The sequence below is a fragment of the Oncorhynchus mykiss genome, chromosome 2 (genome assembly GCF_057628025.1).
Source record: "Oncorhynchus mykiss isolate SJ-2025 chromosome 2, ASM5762802v1, whole genome shotgun sequence".
Taxonomy (NCBI): domain Eukaryota; kingdom Metazoa; phylum Chordata; class Actinopteri; order Salmoniformes; family Salmonidae; genus Oncorhynchus; species Oncorhynchus mykiss.
Window position 1 is genome coordinate 98383285 of NC_143023.1, and position 19476 is coordinate 98402760.

Below are 19476 nucleotides of genomic sequence, written 5' to 3' on the forward strand. Positions count from 1 at the left end.
ACGTGGACAGAGTTAAGGCAATGGAATGAGCCACAATGGAAAGGCGCCAGCTTCCGGAGTAGTAACCACCATGTTGTGAATAAAGACGGTTTCCTGGCTAAATTGGCCTGGATGAAATGTCTCGTTGAGGATGACGTATTATTCTGGGGTGATGGACAATCTTCAAATGTCAATTGTTATTCTGTGCTCATTGTCCACATACGGTATTAGAATTTTTCTTTGTCATAAGAAAAATGTACAAAAATAAAAAGGTTGATTTAACTCACTCATTGCTTACTTTTATTTCAGCCATTTGTAAATACATGTTTGGTATTTTATTAGGATCCCCATTAGCTGTTGCAAAAGCAGCAGCTACTCTTCCTGGATTCACACAAAACATGAAACATGACATAATACAGAACATCAATAGACAAAGAACAGCTCAAGGACAGAACTAAAGAAATAAAATAATAAATACAGAAAGGCACACGTACATATCAATACATACGCATTAAACGATCTAGGTCCAATAGGGGAGAGGCGTTGTGCCGCGAGGCGTTGCTTTATCTGTTTTTTTAAACCAGGTTTGCTGTTCACTTGCGCAATAGGGTAGCAGCGGATGTAGAAACAATGTAACGCTTTTTCACATCTTATCTATCAAACAGAACAAAATGTCAATAGATGCATCTCTATGATACATTAGAGGATTTACATTTATTTATTTTTTGATCTAAGAGGATATTTTCCTTTGTTAAAAAGAATGAAATATTATCCGAGAAGCAGAGCAATCTGTTATGTATTAATTTCCGTGATGGGGTGGGTCATATTTTAATTTGGTCTTTTTGAGTAGCTATTGTACTTTCATGGACCAACGCGCGCATGCGTAGTGCAAGGGCTCACGTTAGGGGCGGAACACGCAGAACGTTGCAGATAGCAATTCAACATCTAGAACTGCTACAGTTCTCGGCAACAATGTTCTAATGATAAATGCGATACATTTCTATCTTCAACGTTCTGAACTTTGCGCTCGGTGACCCTCTTGGCTAACTACGTGCATTTCGTACTACTAAGGCCGACAAAACGGCGCAGGAGCACGATTTGAAGTTTTGTGCATTCATTTAGCTAGTTTTCACAGTCGGATTAATTTCCAGGAACACTGTGCTTCATCTCACTCGTTTTGTGACTGGGTTGAGTTGTTTCGATGGTTATATCGCTCGACGGTTGAGACTCCGCCGTGTTGTTTTTCATCAAGCTCAAGAACAATTGACTGCATCACCATTATTATTATTTTTTTGAATCGTTTTAACTGACTCGAATGTATATCACAACTGTCTCTGACATCTATTCCATCCACGTGTTTGCCACCTCTGCGTTCTTCTCATAGAGATGTATCGATTGACGTGTTGTTCCATTTGATAGGTAAGATGTTAAAATTTTTGCAACATCCGCTGCTATTACTACTGTGTTCTGAAATTGACCGCAGAGTCATTTAGCCTTTATTTATGTTAGTCAAACAAACAAAATGGACAGATCCGGATTCATGAGTGGTCCCTCTGAAGAACACTTATAACAATCTAGCTGTTTGCATCGTGTGTTCTTACTCACTCGGCATCTTCCAAAACCACAGGTATTGGCTGCTGTTTATCATAGTTGAAAAGGGATTGGTTGGTCAGAATCTTGAGTTGTAGGGGCCTGTTTAGGGTTCTGGTCCCCCTCCCAAAAAACGGTTTACTGTGTAGAGAATAGGATGCTATTTGGGAAACAGTCACATTTTTGTACAGTAGCCGAGTCACACAGCCTAACGGATGACACAGTTCAAGGAACTGAAGCTCAGACGTATCGTTTTCCATCTCATTGCGTGATTTGAAATATTGGTGTGAATCCAATACTTAGGCTCAGCATTATAGTAAGGCAGTGTTTTAAACCCTAGAGATCTTCTATGAATGTAATTGCGATGACCACTTGTTCTGAATCCTACCAGCCTATTGGGCATCATGCTAAGGGGATTGATTGCACTCTGTCTGCACCAGGTGTATGGCACAAATATAGTATAGTGATTTAACAGGCACTCTTATCCCGGCGCAGACATCAGTTGCCGCCTATATGTACCCCTCACTAAGGAGATACATCATGCCTTAACCATAAGGAATGTGATGGTGATGGGAAGTCATAATTATTCGCCCTACTCTCTTTCTCTTCCTCTCTCTCTATGCCCCTCTCTCTCTCTATGCCCCTCTCTCTCTCTCTATGCCCCTCTCTCTCTCTCTCTATGCCCCTCTCTCTCTCTCTATGCCCCTCTCTCTCTCTATGCCCCTCTCTCTCTCTATGCCCCTCTCTCTCTCTATGCCCCTCTCTCTCTCTATGCCCCTCTCTCTCTCTCTATGCCCCTCTCTCTCTCTCTATGCCCCTCTCTCTCTATGCCCCTCTCTCTCTCTGCCCCTCTCTCTCTGCCCCTCTCTATCTCTATGCCCCTCTCTATCTCTCTCGCTCTCTCTGCCACTTCCTTTGGCTCGCTGGGTGCAATAGCGACAGCTGTCAGAACCACCAGACATCCTCCCACACAGCCTGCGCTCTGTCCTCATCTCCCTTCGCCTTTTCCCCCTCTCCTTCTCTCCCTTTGAGCTCACAGAAAGGCTGCATTATGGCTGTTAGGTACAAGGGGCCAAAATAGAGTGGCAGAGGGAATGGCCGAGCACGCAGAGGGTAAACGGACTGCTTCTGAAGAGGGTGTCACTCGGCCTTTAGCATTGCCAGACCAGAAACATGTTATCTGTAGGGGTGGATGGGCAGCAGCTTGAAGAGACAGTGGGCAGCAGCTTGTAGAGACAGTGGGCAGCGGCTTGTAGAGACAGTGGGCAGCGGCTTGTAGAGACAGTGGGCTTGTAGAGACAGTGGGCTTGTAGAGACAGTGGGCTTGTAGAGACAGTGGGCTTGTAGAGACAGTGGGCTTGTAGAGACAGTGGGCAGCAGCTTGTAGAGACAGTGGGCTTGTAGAGACAGTGGGCAGCAGCTTGTAGAGACAGTGGGCTTGTAGAGACAGTGGGCAGCGGCTTGTAGAGACAGTGGGCAGCAGCTTGTAGAGACAGTGGGCTTGTAGAGACAGTGGGCAGCAGCTTGTAGAGACAGTGGGCTTGTAGAGACAGTGGGCTTGTAGAGACAGTGGGCTTGTAGAGACAGTGGGCTTGTAGAGACAGTGGGCTTGTAGAGACTGGGCTTGTAGAGACAGTGGGCTTGTAGAGACAGTGGGCTTGTAGAGACAGTGGGCTTGTAGAGACAGTGGGCTTGTAGAGACAGTGGGCTTGTAGAGACAGTGGGCAGCAGCTTGTAGAGACAGTGGGCTTGTAGAGACAGTGGGCTTGTAGAGACAGTGGGCTTGTAGAGACAGTGGGCTTGTAGAGACAGTGGGCAGCAGCTTGTAGAGACAGTGGGCGGCCTTTGTTTTTGGACCCTTTTGGAGGACTTGGCTGAAATAGGGCTTTAACAACTCATTTGTATTTGCGGATGATGATGTATTGCTGTTTGGTATCCTTTTAAATTTCAAGTTAATTATGGCGTAATAAATACATGGGAAATCTTACTTAGCTGAGCTTGCACATAAAAAAAAAAAAAAAGCATTCACACTCACAGGAACTAACTCGGGTTCATATAATACCCTTTGGCCAAGCAATAGTGTGTGTGTCAGTCTTAGAGAGAAAATGGTCGCCTTGGGCCAAGGCAGTAGTTCTCCCAGTTAGGTCACTGACCTCTGGCTCTGACCCTCTCTATAAACAATAGCCAGCATACAGAGTTGCAGTTCTCACACACAGAGAGCTCCTTTGTAGCCGGATGGAGCTAAACAACAGAGAGAATAGTCAAATGGCACACCAGTGAAGGAAAGAATTGAGCCGGATGGAACTAAATGAGTGAAACTGTTACCCTGACTTGCGGACTGGTGCCTAGCTTGAGCAACACATGGAGCCGTGCAGAACAAAAGCTCTTAGCACTATTGTGGTTGCAGCAAGATGCATTCTGACTCTGCCTGTAGTGTCTAGCTTGGAATCTGCACTGATATGTGCTGTTTCACTTCACCATGTCGATGGGAGTATATCAGTTTGAGTTCCAGGCTATATAGTTGCCGTGGCTACCAGTGAAATGCTCAATGCTGCCTAACTAATGCTGTAGGTGATATCCACCTCTCAGCCAATCAGATAATCCCGGGTCACATATATATCATCATCATCAGGCATATCCAGGTCAGTTAATGGTCTGTCCTAATGTGATTGACTGTGCTTTAGAATTGATTGGTATACTTTTAATATCCCATAGAGAAATTGACTCCGGACAGGCATATTTGACATGCAATTTCTATGTTGTTGTCTTAGGTCTTTATGTAGTGTTGTCTGTCTCTTGTCGTGATGTGTGTTCTGTCCTATATTTCTATTTTATTCATTTATTTTTAATCCCAGACCCCGTCCCCGCAGGAGGCCTTTTGGTAGGAAATAGGAAATAGGAATTTGTTCTTAACGGACTTGCCTAATTAAATCATAAAATAAAATAAAAATACAGATCACATACATCAGTTGACATAGCCTACTTACATAACCAGACATATAAATACACAGTATTGCCACAACTATATATTCTACTGTGTTTCATTTCTACCGTCACCAACGTGAAGTTCACAGGAGCATGTCAAATTGAATGTCAAATGAAAGCGAAGAGTCAATATTTTTGTTGTTGTTGATATTAAGGCATATATACATTTTTAACCATTGTCCATCCTAAAAATTAAGTATAAGCAAAGGCTTAGATTTGTGGTCAAACAGATGAAACAAGGAAACATCTACCAGAAAAAGTCTTAAGTGTAGGGTAGCCTAGTGGTTAGAGCATTGGACTAGTAACCGGAAGCTTGCAAGTTCAAACCCCCGAGCTGACAAGGTACAAATCTGTCATTCTGCCCCTGAACAGGCAGTTAACCCACTGTTCCTAGGCCGTCATTGAAAATAAGAATTTGTTCTTAACTAACTTGCCTTGTTAAATAAAGGTAAAATAAAAAATAAAATAAATAAATTCAAAATGCATGAAAACAATGTTGTGAACTAAAGACTCCTGCCAACTAAAACACTTTACAGGGCATTCGGAAAGTATTCAGACCCCTTCACTTTTTTCCACATTTTTGTTACGTTAGACTTGTTCTAAAAGGGATTCAATTGTTTTTTTTCCCCTCATCAGCCTACACACACTACCCCAATAATGACATCACAATACCCCATAATGACATCACAATACCCCATAATGACATCACAATACCCCATAATGACAAAGCAAAAATGGGTATTTAGACATTTTAGCAAATGTACCAAAAATAGAAAACTGATATCACGTTTACATATGTATTTAGACCCTGTACTCAGTACTTAGTTGAAGTACCTCTGTCAGCGATTACAGCATTGAGTGTTCTTGGGGAATGATGCTACAAGCTTGTCACATCTGTATTTGGGGAGTTTCTCCCATTCTTCTCTGCAGATCCTCTCAAGCTCTGTCAGGTTGGATGGGGAGCGTCGCTGCACAGCTACTTTCAGGTCTCTCCAGAGATGTTCGATTAGGTTCAAGTCGGGGCTCTGGCTGGGCCACTCAAGGACATTCAGACACTTGTCCTGAAGCCACTCCTGCGTTATCTTGGTTGTGTGCTTAGGGTCGTTGTCCTGTTGGAAGGTGAACCATCGCCCCAGTCTGAGGTTCTGATCGCTCTGGAGCAGGTTTTCATCCAAGATCTCTCTGTACTTTGCTCCGTTCATCTTTCCCTCGATCCTGACTAGTCTCCATTAGACTCTTAACGGTTTTAAAGTCACCTTTGGCCTCCTGATAAAAATCCCTGAGATGTTTCCTTCCTTATTCACACACTTATCAAGAAAACATCCCTGGTCATCCCTGCTGCCTCTGGTGTTGCAGACTCACTAAGCATATGCTTCGTTTGTAAATCAAGTCTGAGTGTTGGAGTGTGCCTCTGCTTATCCATAAATGTCAAAAAACAGCAGCAGTACTATTAGTAGTAGCAGCAGCAGTAGTAACAGTAGAAACAGCTCCAGTAGTAACACTAGTAACAGTAGAAACAGCTCCAGGAGTAACAGTAGAAACAGCAGCAGTAGTAACAGTAGAAACAGCAGCAGTAGTATTAGTAGTAGTAACAGTAGAAACAGCTGCAGTAGTAACAGTAGAAACAGCAGCAGTAGTAACAGTAGAAACAGCAGCAGCAGTAGTATTAGTAGTAGCAGCAGCAGTAGTAACAGTAGAAACAGCAGCAGTAGTAACACTAGTAACAGTAGAAACAGCTCCAGTAGTAACAGTAGAAACAGCAGCAGTAGAAACAGCAGCAGTAGTATTAGTAGAAACAGCTGCAGTAGTAACACTAGTAACAGTAGAAACAGCTCCAGTAGTAACAGTAGAAACAGCAGCAGTAGTAACACTAGTAACAGTAGAAACAGCTCCAGTAGTAACAGTAGAAACAGCAGCAGTAGTAACAGTAGAAACAGCAGCAGTAGTAACAGTAGAAACAGCTCCAGTAGTATTAGTAGAAACAGCAGCAGTAGTAACAGTAGAAACAGCTGCAGTAGTAACACTAGTAACAGTAGAAACAGCTCCAGTAGTAACAGTAGAAACAGCAGCAGTAGTATTAGTAGTAGTAACAGTAGAAACAGCTGCAGTAGTAACAGTAGAAACAGCTGCAGTAGTAACAGTAGAAACAGCTGCAGTAGAAACAGCTGCAGTAGTAGTAGAAAAAGCTGCAGTAGTAGTATTAGTAGTAGTAACAGTAGAAACAGCTGCAGTAGTAGTATTAGTAGTAGTAACAGTAGAAACAGCAGCAGTAGTATTAGTAGTAGTAACAGTAGAAACAGCTGCAGTAGTAACAGTAGAAACAGCAGCAGTAGTATTAGTAGTAGTAACAGTAGAAACAGCTGCAGTAGTAACAGTAGAAACAGCTGCAGTAGTAACAGTAGAAACAGCTGCAGTAGAAACAGCAGCAGTAGTAGTATTAGTAGTAGTAACAGTAGAAACAGCTGCAGTAGAAACAGCAGCAGTAGTAACAGTAGAAACAGCTGCAGTAGTAGTATTAGTAGTAGTAACAGTAGAAACAGCTGCAGTAGTAGTATTAGTAGTAGTAACAGTAGAAACAGCTGCAGTAGTAACAGTAGAAACAGCTACAGTAGAAACAGCAGCAGTAGTAGTAGTAGTAGTGACAGTAGAAACAGCAGCAGTAGTAACGGTAGAAACAGCTGCAGTAGAAACAGCAGCAGTAGTATTAGTAGTAGTGACAGTAGAAACAGCAGCAGTAGTAACGGTAGAAACAGCAGCAGTAGTAACAGTAGAAACAGCTGCAGTAGTAACGGTAGAAACAGCAGCAGTAGTAACAGTAGAAACAGCTCCAGTAGTAACAGTAGAAACAGCTGCAGTAGAAACAGCAGCAGTAGTATTAGTAGTAGTGACAGTAGAAACAGCAGCAGTAGTAACGGTAGAAACAGCAGCAGTAGTAACAGTAGAAACAGCTGCAGTAGTAACGGTAGAAACAGCAGCAGTAGTAACAGTAGAAACAGCTCCAGTAGTAACAGTAGAAACAGCTGCAGTAGTAACGGTAGAAACAGCAGCAGTAGTAACGGTAGAAACAGCAGCAGTAGTAACAGTAGAAACAGCTCCAGTAGTAACAGTAGAAACAGCAGCAGTAGTAACGGTAGAAACAGCTGCAGTAGTAGTATTAGTAGTAGTAGTAACAGTAGAAACAGCAGCAGTAGTAGTATTAGTAGTAGTAACAGTAGAAACAGCAGCAGTAGTAACGGTAGAAACAGCTGCAGTAGTAGTATTAGTAGTAGTAGTAACAGTAGAAACAGCAGCAGTAGTAGTATTAGTAGTAGTAACAGTAGAAACAGCAGCAGTAGTAACGGTAGAAACAGCTGCAGTAGTAACAGTAGAAACAGCTGCAGTAGTATTAGTAGAAACAGCAGCAGTAGTAACGGTAGAAACAGCTGCAGTAGTAGTATTAGTAGTAGTAACAGTAGAAACAGCTGCAGTAGTATTAGTAGAAACAGCAGCAGTAGTAACGGTAGAAACAGCTGCAGTAGTAGTATTAGTAGTAGTAACAGTAGTAACAGCTGCAGTAGTATTAGTAGAAACAGCAGCAGTAGTAACGGTAGAAACAGCTGCAGCAGTAGTATTAGTAGTAGTAACAGTAGAAACAGCAGCAGTAGTAACAGTAGAAACAGCTGCAGTAGTAACAGTAGAAACAGCAGCAGTAGTAACAGTAGAAACAGCAGCAGTAGTAACAGTAGAAACAGCTCCAGTAGTAACAGTAGAAACAGCTCCAGTAGTATTAGTAGAAACAGCTCCAGTAGTAACAGTAGAAACAGCTCCAGTAGTATTAGTAGAAACAGCTGCAGTAGTAACAGTAGAAACAGCAGCAGTAGTATTAGTAGTAGTAACAGTAGAAACAGCAGCAGTAGTATTAGTAGTAGTAACAGTAGAAACAGCTGCAGTAGTATTAGTAGTAGTAACAGTAGAAACAGCTGCAGTAGTAACAGTAGAAACAGCTGCAGTAGTAACAGTAGAAACAGCTGCAGTAGTAACAGTAGAAACAGCAGCAGTAGTAACAGTAGAAACAGCAGCAGTAGTATTAGTAGTAGTAACAGTAGAAACAGCTGCAGTAGTAACAGTAGAAACAGCAGCATTAGTAACAGTAGAAACAGCAGCAGTAGTATTAGTAGAAACAGCAGCAGTAGTAACAGTAGAAACAGCAGCAGTAGTATTAGTAGAAACAGCAGCAGTAGTAACAGTAGAAACAGCAGCAGTAGTATTAGTAGTAGTAACAGTAGAAACAGCTGCAGTAGTAACAGTAGAAACAGCTGCAGTAGTAACAGTAGAAACAGCAGCAGTAGTAACAGTAGAAACAGCAGCAGTAGTATTAGTAGAAACAGCAGCAGTAGTAACAGTAGAAACAGCAGCAGTAGTAACGGTAGAAACAGCAGCAGTAGTAGTAGTAACAGTAGAAACAGCTGCAGTAGTAACAGTAGAAACAGCAGCAGTAGTAGTAGTAACAGTAGAAACAGCAGCAGTAGTAACAGTAGAAACAGCTGCAGTAGTAACAGTAGAAACAGCAGCAGTAGTATTAGTAGAAACAGCAGCAGTAGTAACAGTAGAAACAGCAGCAGTAGTAACAGTAGAAACAGCAGCAGTAGTAACAGTAGAAACAGCAGCAGTAGTATTAGTAGTAGTAACAGTAGAAACAGCTGCAGTAGTAACAGTAGAAACAGCAGCAGTAGTAACAGTAGAAACAGCTGCAGTAGTAACAGTAGAAACAGCAGCAGTAGTATTAGTAGAAACAGCAGCAGTAGTAACAGTAGAAACAGCAGCAGTAGTAACAGTAGAAACAGCAGCAGTAGTAACAGTAGAAACAGCAGCAGTAGTATTAGTAGTAGTAACAGTAGAAACAGCTGCAGTAGTAACAGTAGAAACAGCAGCATTAGTATTAGTAGAAACAGCAGCAGTAGTAACAGTAGAAACAGCAGCAGTAGTATTAGTAGAAACAGCAGCAGTAGTAACAGTAGAAACAGCAGCAGTAGTATTAGTAGAAACAGCAGCAGTAGTAACAGTAGAAACAGCAGCAGTAGTATTAGTAGAAACAGCAGCAGTAGTAACAGTAGAAACAGCAGCAGTAGTAACGGTAGAAACAGCAGCAGTAGTAACGGTAGAAACCGCAGTAGCGGTAGTAACTGTAGAAACTGCAGTCGAAACGGCAGTAGTAACAGTGGCAGCAGAAACAGCAGCAGTAGATGTGATTTATTAGGACCCCAATTAACCGAAACCAATGGCAACAGCTAGTTTTACTGGGGTTCCGACATATAACGAAAAATACATTGCATACAAGACTTTTTAATTAAAAAAATGTGTGTGTGCATCTATCAGTTACATACATGTCAGTACATACACAACAACAAGTATATCACATGGGGGAGAGGCGTTGTGCCATGAGGTGTTGCTTTAATGTTTCTTAAAGCAAGAAATGACAGTCAGTCTTTCCTCAACTCTCAGCCAAGAGAGACTAGCATACATAGTATTAGTATTAGCCCTCTAACTACAATGAAGAGCAAGATGTGCCGCTCTGTTCTGGGTTCTGTTCTGCAGCTTAACTAGGTCTTTCTTTGCATCAGTTGACCATATGACTGGACAATAATCGAGATGAGATCAAACTTGAGCCTGCAGGACATGTTTTGTGGAGTGTGGTGTCAACTCGGAGCATCTCTTTTATTACGGACAGACCTCTCCCCATCTTTATAACCATTGAGTCTATATGTTTGGACCATGACAGTTTACAATCTGGTAATACCAAGTAATTTAGTCTCCTCAACTTGTTCAACAGCCACACCATTCATTACCAGATTCAGCAGAGGTCTAGAACTGAGGGAATGATTTGTACCAAATACAATGCTCTTAGTTTTAGAGATGTTCAGGACCAGTTTATTACTGGCCACCCATTCCAAAATAGACTGCAAGTCTTTAAGGGTTTCAGTGACTTCATTAGCTGTGGTTGCTGATGTGTATATGGATTAATCATCAGCGTAAATGGACACACATACTTTGTTTAATGCCAGGTCATTGGTGAAAATAATAGAGGGCCTAGAGAGCTGCCCTGCAGTACACCACACTTTAGATGTTTGACATTAGATAAGCTTCCGTTAAAGAAAACCCTTTGAGTTCTATTAGATTGCCATATCGTGGATTCAGAGCTGAGGTTGAAAAGCCATAACGCATAAAGTTTTCTCAACAATAGATGATGGTCAATATCAAAAGCTACATTGAAATCTTACTGTACAGCTCCCACAGTCGTCTCATCAATTTATTTTTCACCAATCATCAGTCATTTGTGTCAGTGCGGTACTCTATAAGCATGCTGAAAGTCTGTTGTTAATTTGTTTACAGAGAAATAGCATTGTATTTGGTGAAACACTATTTTTTTCCCCAACAGTTTGCTAAGAGCTGGCAGCCAGCTGATAGGTCTGCTGTTAGAACCAGTAAAGGCCACTTTACCACTCTTGGGTAGAGGAATTACTTTAGCTGAGAACAGACTTTCCTCTTGGCTCAGATTTAAAGATGTGACAGGTAAGAGTGGCTATAGAGTCAGCTATTATCCTCAGTAGCTTTCCATCTAACATGCTGACCAAACTGGACGTGCGCACATTGTTTTTGTTCACCCACACCAGAAGCGATCAGGACACGCAGGTTAAAATATCAAAACAAACTCTGAACCAATTATATTAATTTGGGGACAGGTCGAAAAGCATTAAATACTTTTGACAATTTAGCTAGCTAGCTTGCTGTTGCTAGCTAATTTGTCCTGGGATATAAACATTGTGTTATTTTACCTGAAATGCACAAGGTCCTCTACGCTGACAATGAATCCACAGATAAAACGGCAACCAACTTTACAGCGTCACACTCCAGTAGGTTGTAGTAGAAGTTCATCTTTCAATCACCCATGTGGGTATATGCTCATAAAAACCTATGAGGAGATGTGAGAGGCCAGACTTGCAGCGTGTTGAGCGTCACAAATAGAACCGATTCTCTATTTTAGCGCCTGTCCACCGAGATGTTCGCGAGGCAATGTGGGTGCAGTGATTGAATAACATGTATGTGTAAGATTAATTTTGCAGTGCTTGCGCACGTGACGTGTCTAGTATGGTCAGCATGTAAGTTGTCAATGCCAGGAGGTTTGTCATTTTTATTTTGTTGTTTTATTTAACCTACGTTTTAACTAGGCAAGTCCGTTAAGAACAAATTCTTATTTACAACGACGGCCTACCCCGGCCAAACCCGGACACGCTGGGCCAATTGTGCACTGCCCTATGGGACTTGTTAACAGTTATTGTCCATAATTGTTGGTTACACGATTGCTGTATATGATAGTTGTGCCATCCTTAGCCTTTAGACTATCGACCAACATCGTAGAGATGTTGGGTTGACGTACTTCAATATCTTCTCTCTGGGACTGTCTATTTCATGATGTTAGTTAGCTGTGCCTCTACCTCTGTAGTCAGTCTGTATCACAGAGCACATCATGTCTCCATGCTGAGAGAGGCTTTCATTGAAGCCAACTTCCTGGTTCCTGTTGTAGCCTCAGGCACATGTCACGCAGCACGACAGGCATTCTACTCTACTGTACTGCATGCACTGCAGCATGTATAGAGGAAACGGTGTGTGTGTGTGGGAACCTTAGTGTGGGTGGAAGCCTGGTGGTGTCCATCAGAAAATATGTAGGCTGAGTTCACTTTGCTGAATTGTCAGTCAGGAACCAAGGCTAGCAGAGATTCGACTGCACTTCAGACCTCTGCAACTAAAGTATGTCTGACCCACACACACTCTGAGATCAGTAGGACCAGACCACAAAGACTGTGTAGTGTCTTCCTGTAAAGGGAAGGGCTGTGTAGTGTCTTCCTGTAAAGGGAAGAGCTGTGTAGTGTCTTCCTGTAAAGGGAAGGGCTGTGTAGTCTTCCTGTAAAGGGAAGGGTTGTGTAGTGTCTTCCTGTAAAGGGAAGGGCTGGGTTAGGGGGTGGGGTAAGGGTTGGGTTAGGGGTAGGGGGTTAGGGTTGGGTTAGGGGTAGGGGGTTAGGGTTGGGTTAGGGGGTGGGGTAAGGGTTGGGTTAGGGGTGGGGTAAGGGTTGGGTTAGGGGTAGGGGGTTAGGGTTGGGTTAGGGGGTGGGGTAAGGGTTGGGTTAGGGGTAGGGGGTTAGGGGTGGGGTTAGGGTTGGGTTAGGGGTGGGGTAAGGGTTGGGTTAGGGGTAGGGGTGGGGTGGGGTTAGGGGGTGGGGTAAGGGTTGGGTTAGGGTTAGGGGGTTAGGGTTGGGTTAGGGGATGGGGTTAGGGGGTGGGGTTGAGTTTCCCTACACTATGATGTGGGCCTATCCAAGGAGTTTCCCTACACTATGATGTGGGCCTATCCAAGGAGTTTCCCTACACTATGATGTTGGGCCTATCCAAGGAGTTTCCCTACACTATGATGTTGGGCCTATCCAAGGTGTATCCCTACACTATGATGTTGGCCTATCCAAGGAGTTTCCCTACTCTGTGATGTGGGCCTATCCAAGGAGTTTCCCTACACTATGATGTTGGGCCTATCCCAGGTGTATCCCTATGCTCCTTGGATAGGCCCACATCATAGCATAGGGAAACTCCTGGGATAGGCCCACATCATAGCATAGGGAAACTCCTTGGATAGGCCCAACATCATAGCATAGGGAAACTCCTTGGATAGGCCCACATCATAGCATAGGGAAACTCCTTGGATAGGCCCAACATCATAGTGTAGGGAAACCCTAACCCCTTGGATAAGTCCATGTTGCCCAGCAACAGCCCCAAAAACATCACTGCTCTAGAGGACATCTGCATGGAGGAATGGTCCAAAATACCAGCAACAGTGTGTGAAAACCTTGTGAAGACTTACAGAAAAAGTTTGACCTCTGTTATATACCCTTTGTTGGCAATGACAAAGTATTGAGAAACTTTTGTTATTGACCAAATACTTATTTTCCACCATAATTTGCAAATAAATTCATTAAAAATCCTACAATGTGATTTTGTCTGTCATAGTTGAAGTGTACCTATGATGAAAATTACAGGCCTCTCTCATCTTTTTAAGTGGGAGAACTTGCACAATTGGTGGCTACTTTTTTGCCCCCACTGTAATTCTTTGTGTTGTTTTTTTTAGCATTTTCCAATTTTCCCAGAAGTGGTTAGATTCTATGGATTATTCAATTACATTGAGCTGATTTCTGACGTGCTGTTCCTTCTTTTTCCGTAGTGTATTTCTGTATTGTTTTAGTGATTCACCCAAGTGAAGGTGTTGACTCAGGTTTTCTGGGTCTTTCTTGGGTTTTTACGTTCTTCATCAAAACATTTGTTGTTTTTTTTCTTAGGTTGTCTGCTTAAATTTCTTATATTTGATAGAGAAGCTGAGAGGTCAAATATACTGTTTAGGTTTTCTACTGCCAAGTTTACACCGTCACTATTACAGTGAAACATTTTGTCCAGGAAGTTGTCTAGAAGGGATTGAATTTGTTGCCTAATTGTTTTTTGGTAGGTTTCCACACTACTTTCCTTCTATAGATAGCATTTGGCATGATTGAGCATTGCTCTGTCCAAGTAGACTGTGATTTTGCTGTGGTCTGACGGGTGTCAGTGGGCTGACTGTGAACGCTCTAAGAGAGACTGTGTTGAGGTCAGTGATAAAGTAGTCTACAGTACTACTGCCAAGAGATGAGCTATAGGTGTACCTACCGTAGGAGTCCCCTCGAAGCCTAACATTGACTATGTATTGACTATGTACATACCCATTGATTTCCCCCACCAGGATGGAGAAGCTGTCATCTCTCTCTCTGTCTCTCTCTCTCTCTGTCTCTTTCTCTCTGTCTCTCTGTCTCTGTCTCTCTGTCTCTGTCTCTGTCTCTCTGTCTCTCTCTCTCTGTGTCTCTCTGTCTCTCTCTCTCTCAATTCAATTTGCTTTATTGGGATGACGTAACAATGTACATATTGCCAAAGCTTATTTTGGATATTTACAATATTAAGATAATAAGAATCAACATTGTCAATGGGACAACAATAACCATACATTGAACAATAACAATAAGCATACAGTAGAGGACATGTGCAGGTTGATTGGTCTGTCAGACACTGTCGCTCATCTTATGGCAGGCAGCAATGTAGTGCTCTGTCAACCCACAGCTCTCTGCGTCCTCCCCCAACAGGATGGGTAGCCTACTCTCATCAGAGAGGTCTTTTGAATTGAAACCTTGAATCAGGGTTTAAAATTTAGGGAAATGACACTAATTGTTTTATGTTTTTTACATTTTGTCAGGAAATGCAGCTCTGTCTCAGGTTCTGCTGTGGTGAAGTGGTTGTACAGCCTTTCCTCTACAGGGAGACAGGTTCTGCTGTTGTGCAGTGGTTGTACAGCCTTTCCTCTACAGGGAGCCAGGTTCTGCTGTGGTGCAGTGGTTTCACAGCCTTTCCTCTACAGGGAGACAGGTTCTGCTGTGGTGCAGTGGTTTCACAGCCTTTCCTCTACAGGGAGACAGGTTCTGCTGTGGTGCAGTGGTTTCACAGCCTTTCCTCTACAGGGAGACAGGTTCTGCTGTTGTGCAGTGGTTGTACAGCCTTTCCTCTACAGGGAGACAGGTTCTGCTGTGGTGCAGTGGTTGTACAGCCTTTCCTCTACAGGGATCCAGGTTCTGCTGTGGTGCAGTGGTTTCACAGCCTTTCCTCTACAGGGAGACAGGTTCTGCTGTGGTGCAGTGGTTGTACAGCCTTTCCTCTACAGGGATCCAGGTTCTGCTGTTGTGCAGTGGTTGTACAGCCTTTCCTCTACAGGGAGACAGGTTCTGCTGTGGTGCAGTGGTTGTACAGCCTTTCCTCTACAGGGAGACAGGTTCTGCTGTGGTGCAGTGGTTGTACAGCCTTTCCTCTACAGGGAGCCAGGTTCTGCTGTGGTGCAGTGGTTGCACAGCCTTTCCTCTACAGGGAGACAGGTTCTGCTGTGGTGCAGTGGTTTCACAGCCTTTCCTCTACAGGGAGCCAGGTTCTGCTGTGGTGCAGTGGTTTCACAGCCTTTCCTCTACAGGGAGACAGGTTCTGCTGTGGTGCAGTGGTTGCACAGCCTTTCCTCTACAGGGAGACAGGTTCTGCTGTGGTGCAGTGGTTGCACAGCCTTTCCTCTACAGGGAGACAGGTTCTGCTGTGGTGCAGTGGCTGTACAGCCTTTCCTCTACAGGGAGACAGGTTCTGCTGTGGTGCAGTGGTTGCACAGCCTTTCCTCTACAGGGAGCCAGGTTCTGCTGTGGTGCAGTGGTTGTACAGCCTTTCCTCTACAGGGAGACAGGTTCTGCTGTGGTGCAGTGGTTGTACAGCCTTTCCTCTACAGGGAGACAGGTTCTGCTGTGGTGCAGTGGTTGTACAGCCTTTCCTCTACAGGGAGACAGGTTCTGCTGTGGTGCAGTGGTTGTACAGCCTTTCCTCTACAGGGAACCAGGTTCTGCTGTGGTGCAGTGGTTGTACAGCCTTTCCTCTACAGGGATCCAGGTTCTGCTGTGGTGCAGTGGTTGTACAGCCTTTCCTCTACAGGGAACCAGGTTCTGCTGTGGTGCAGTGGTTGTACAGCCTTTCCTCTACAGGGATCCAGGTTCTGCTGTGGTGCAGTGGTTTCACAGCCTTTCCTCTACAGGGAGACAGGTTCTGCTGTGGTGCAGTGGTTGTACAGCCTTTCCTCTACAGGGATCCAGGTTCTGCTGTTGTGCAGTGGTTGTACAGCCTTTCCTCTACAGGGAGACAGGTTCTGCTGTGGTGCAGTGGTTGTACAGCCTTTCCTCTACAGGGAGACAGGTTCTGCTGTGGTGCAGTGGTTGTACAGCCTTTCCTCTACAGGGAGCCAGGTTCTGCTGTGGTGCAGTGGTTGCACAGCCTTTCCTCTACAGGGAGACAGGTTCTGCTGTGGTGCAGTGGTTTCACAGCCTTTCCTCTACAGGGAGCCAGGTTCTGCTGTGGTGCAGTGGTTTCACAGCCTTTCCTCTACAGGGAGACAGGTTCTGCTGTGGTGCAGTGGTTGCACAGCCTTTCCTCTACAGGGAGACAGGTTCTGCTGTGGTGCAGTGGTTGCACAGCCTTTCCTCTACAGGGAGACAGGTTCTGCTGTGGTGCAGTGGCTGTACAGCCTTTCCTCTACAGGGAGACAGGTTCTGCTGTGGTGCAGTGGTTGCACAGCCTTTCCTCTACAGGGAGCCAGGTTCTGCTGTGGTGCAGTGGTTGTACAGCCTTTCCTCTACAGGGAGACAGGTTCTGCTGTGGTGCAGTGGTTGTACAGCCTTTCCTCTACAGGGAGACAGGTTCTGCTGTGGTGCAGTGGTTGTACAGCCTTTCCTCTACAGGGAGACAGGTTCTGCTGTGGTGCAGTGGTTGTACAGCCTTTCCTCTACAGGGAACCAGGTTCTGCTGTGGTGCAGTGGTTGTACAGCCTTTCCTCTACAGGGATCCAGGTTCTGCTGTGGTGCAGTGGTTGTACAGCCTTTCCTCTACAGGGAGACAGGTTCTGCTGTGGTGCAGTGGTTGTACAGCCTTTCCTCTACAGGGAGACATGTTCTGCTGTGGTGCAGTGGTTGTACAGCCTTTCCTCTACAGGGAGACAGGTTCTGCTGTGGTGCAGTGGCTGTACAGCCTTTCCTCTACAGGGAGACAGGTTCTGCTGTGGTGCAGTGGTTGTACAGCCTTTCCTCTACAGGGAGACAGGTTCTGCTGTGGTGCAGTGGTTGTACAGCCTTTCCTCTACAGGGAGACAGGTTCTGCTGTGGTGCAGTGGTTGCACAGCCTTTCCTCTACAGGGAGACAGGTTCTGCTGTGGTGCAGTGGTTGTACAGCCTTTCCTCTACAGGGAGACAGGTTCTGCTGTGGTGCAGTGGTTGTACAGCCTTTCCTCTACAGGGAGACAGGTTCTGCTGTGGTGCAGTGGTTGCACAGCCTTTTCTCTACAGGGAGCCAGGTTCTGCTGTGGTGCAGTGGTTGCACAGCCTTTCCTCTACAGGGAGCCAGGTTCTGCTGTGGTGCAGTGGTTGCACAGCCTTTCCTCTACAGGGAGCCAGGTTCTCCTGTGTCTTCCCTTCTCAATGGCAAGGCTGTGCTCACTGAGCCTGTACTTTGTCAAGGTTTTGATCAGTAACCATGGTCTAATAGATAGCCTCGGTGTACAGTCGATTTAGGGCCAGATAGAACTGCATTTTGCTTTGTGTTTGTGTTTCCCAATAAGCAATGTAGTTTTGTTTTGACTGTGTTGTAATTTGTTTTATTCTGATTGATTAGATGTTCTGGTCCTGAGGATTCAGTGTGTTTAGTCTTTCTCTCTCTCGCTCTCTCGCTCTCTCTCTCTCTCTTTTCTCTCTTTCTCTCTCTCTCTCTCTCTCTCTAAGCATGTTTTTTAGTGAACCTACCCTAGTGTGGATTAATCAGTCTTGGCTCTCTGTCGTACAGGAAGTTCACCATTGGCAGTCCTCTCTAGCTGTAATGGGTTCTCTCTGTGATATGTCTCTAGGAGGAAATGATCTCACGTCGTTACTCAGCAGCCAGGGTCCTGTTCATTAGGGCATGCAACAAAAAACCTTTTATAAAACAGCGGAATAGGGAAATGTGCATTTCACATTGGAATAGGTCCAAGTAGTCTCTCCCTGTGTTCAGTCATTTCTTTTCATGTGGTCCCTAATGAACACGGCCCAGGACTCATCCATGGCAACTGACCCTGGCTGGGAAGTGGTTTGTCCCGGGATGATGACATCACTCATGGGCCGTGCACCCCCCCCCCTCCCCCCCCCCCGTGTGCATGGAAACAGAATTACTAGAATGGGTTTGTCTGTTCTGTTAATGACATCATCTATTCTTCTACATGCTGCTCTGTGTTGTGTATAAATACTATTTCAATACATCCATATGTCATTTACTGCGGCCGATTTTTGTTAGAATTAAATATGCTTTGAAAAAGGCTTCACTCCCTATGGTTGGTGTCTGCCAACCTAGAAAATGAAGACTGAGAAGAATCCTTTCATGGTCCAACCACTGGTTTCCATTCCAGTGTTGAGGAGAACTATATTAACCCTACAGTAGATTCACTGGGGCTGAAAGTATCAACTCTGTTTTGGTGAGAAAAGGAATCCAGATGTCTTCTCCATATGGAATGAAACTATATTTTTAGTTTTTGGTTCATAGTTGCTTTTAACTAGCCTGGTTCCAGATCTGTTTGTATTTTCTTGCCAACTATTATGGTCATTGAGTTGTTTATACAGGTCTGGGACCAGGCTAGTTTTAAGCTGAGTAGGAGGAGATATACTGTTTTTGAAACCAAGTGGGAATTTGCCACCATAGAGTTGGATAGAGGACTCTAGGTGAATATACACTGTTTTGGCATGGACATTGAGGGCTTCACCATTTAAAAAAAATAGTCAACTGGGTGGGCCTTCCTATGGGTGAATGAGGGTTTCACCATTTTAAAATAGTCAACTGGGTGGGCCTTCCTATGGGTGAATGAGGGTTTCACCATTTTAAAATAGTCAACTGGGTGGGCCTTCCTATGGGTCAAAGAAGGATCACATGACTCTATCCGGGTCATCAGAAACCAATGAATTATAGTTGAAAGCAAATACTCCATAACTGTGATGTAGATGGTAGTAAATCACCGTGGAGCCCTCGGTGACGCTGCCCGTGCGCTCATAGACGCCATAGTGGGACATATAAAGATGATATCTCTGTCTTTCTCTATGTTTAAATAGATTCTTCACAGGAATATGTGGTAAACGGCCCTCGTACTGGTCATTACGAGGATCTCTTTTTCATCTTTAAGCTCAGGCCCAGAGTGTGACGCAATTGCGGTACCTCTAGAGGCTTGCAGAGGCCAAATCAAGCTCCGTATCGCATTGCCGTGTGCCTCCCAAATTCTGTAACAATGTGGAG

General features: G+C 44.4%; 1 protein-coding gene across 1 annotated transcript in view; it reads left to right on the forward strand.

Moving 5' to 3' along the window:
* Positions 1-547: 547 nt before the first annotated feature.
* LOC110500720 (tyrosine-protein kinase CSK) overlaps positions 548-19476 on the forward strand; it is a 35176-nt gene continuing 16247 nt past the window's right edge. Inside the window, exon 1 of the mRNA XM_036960381.2 lies at positions 548-1398. The gene's annotated coding sequence lies outside the window, so the exon portion shown is untranslated. The remainder of the gene's footprint in view (positions 1399-19476) is intronic.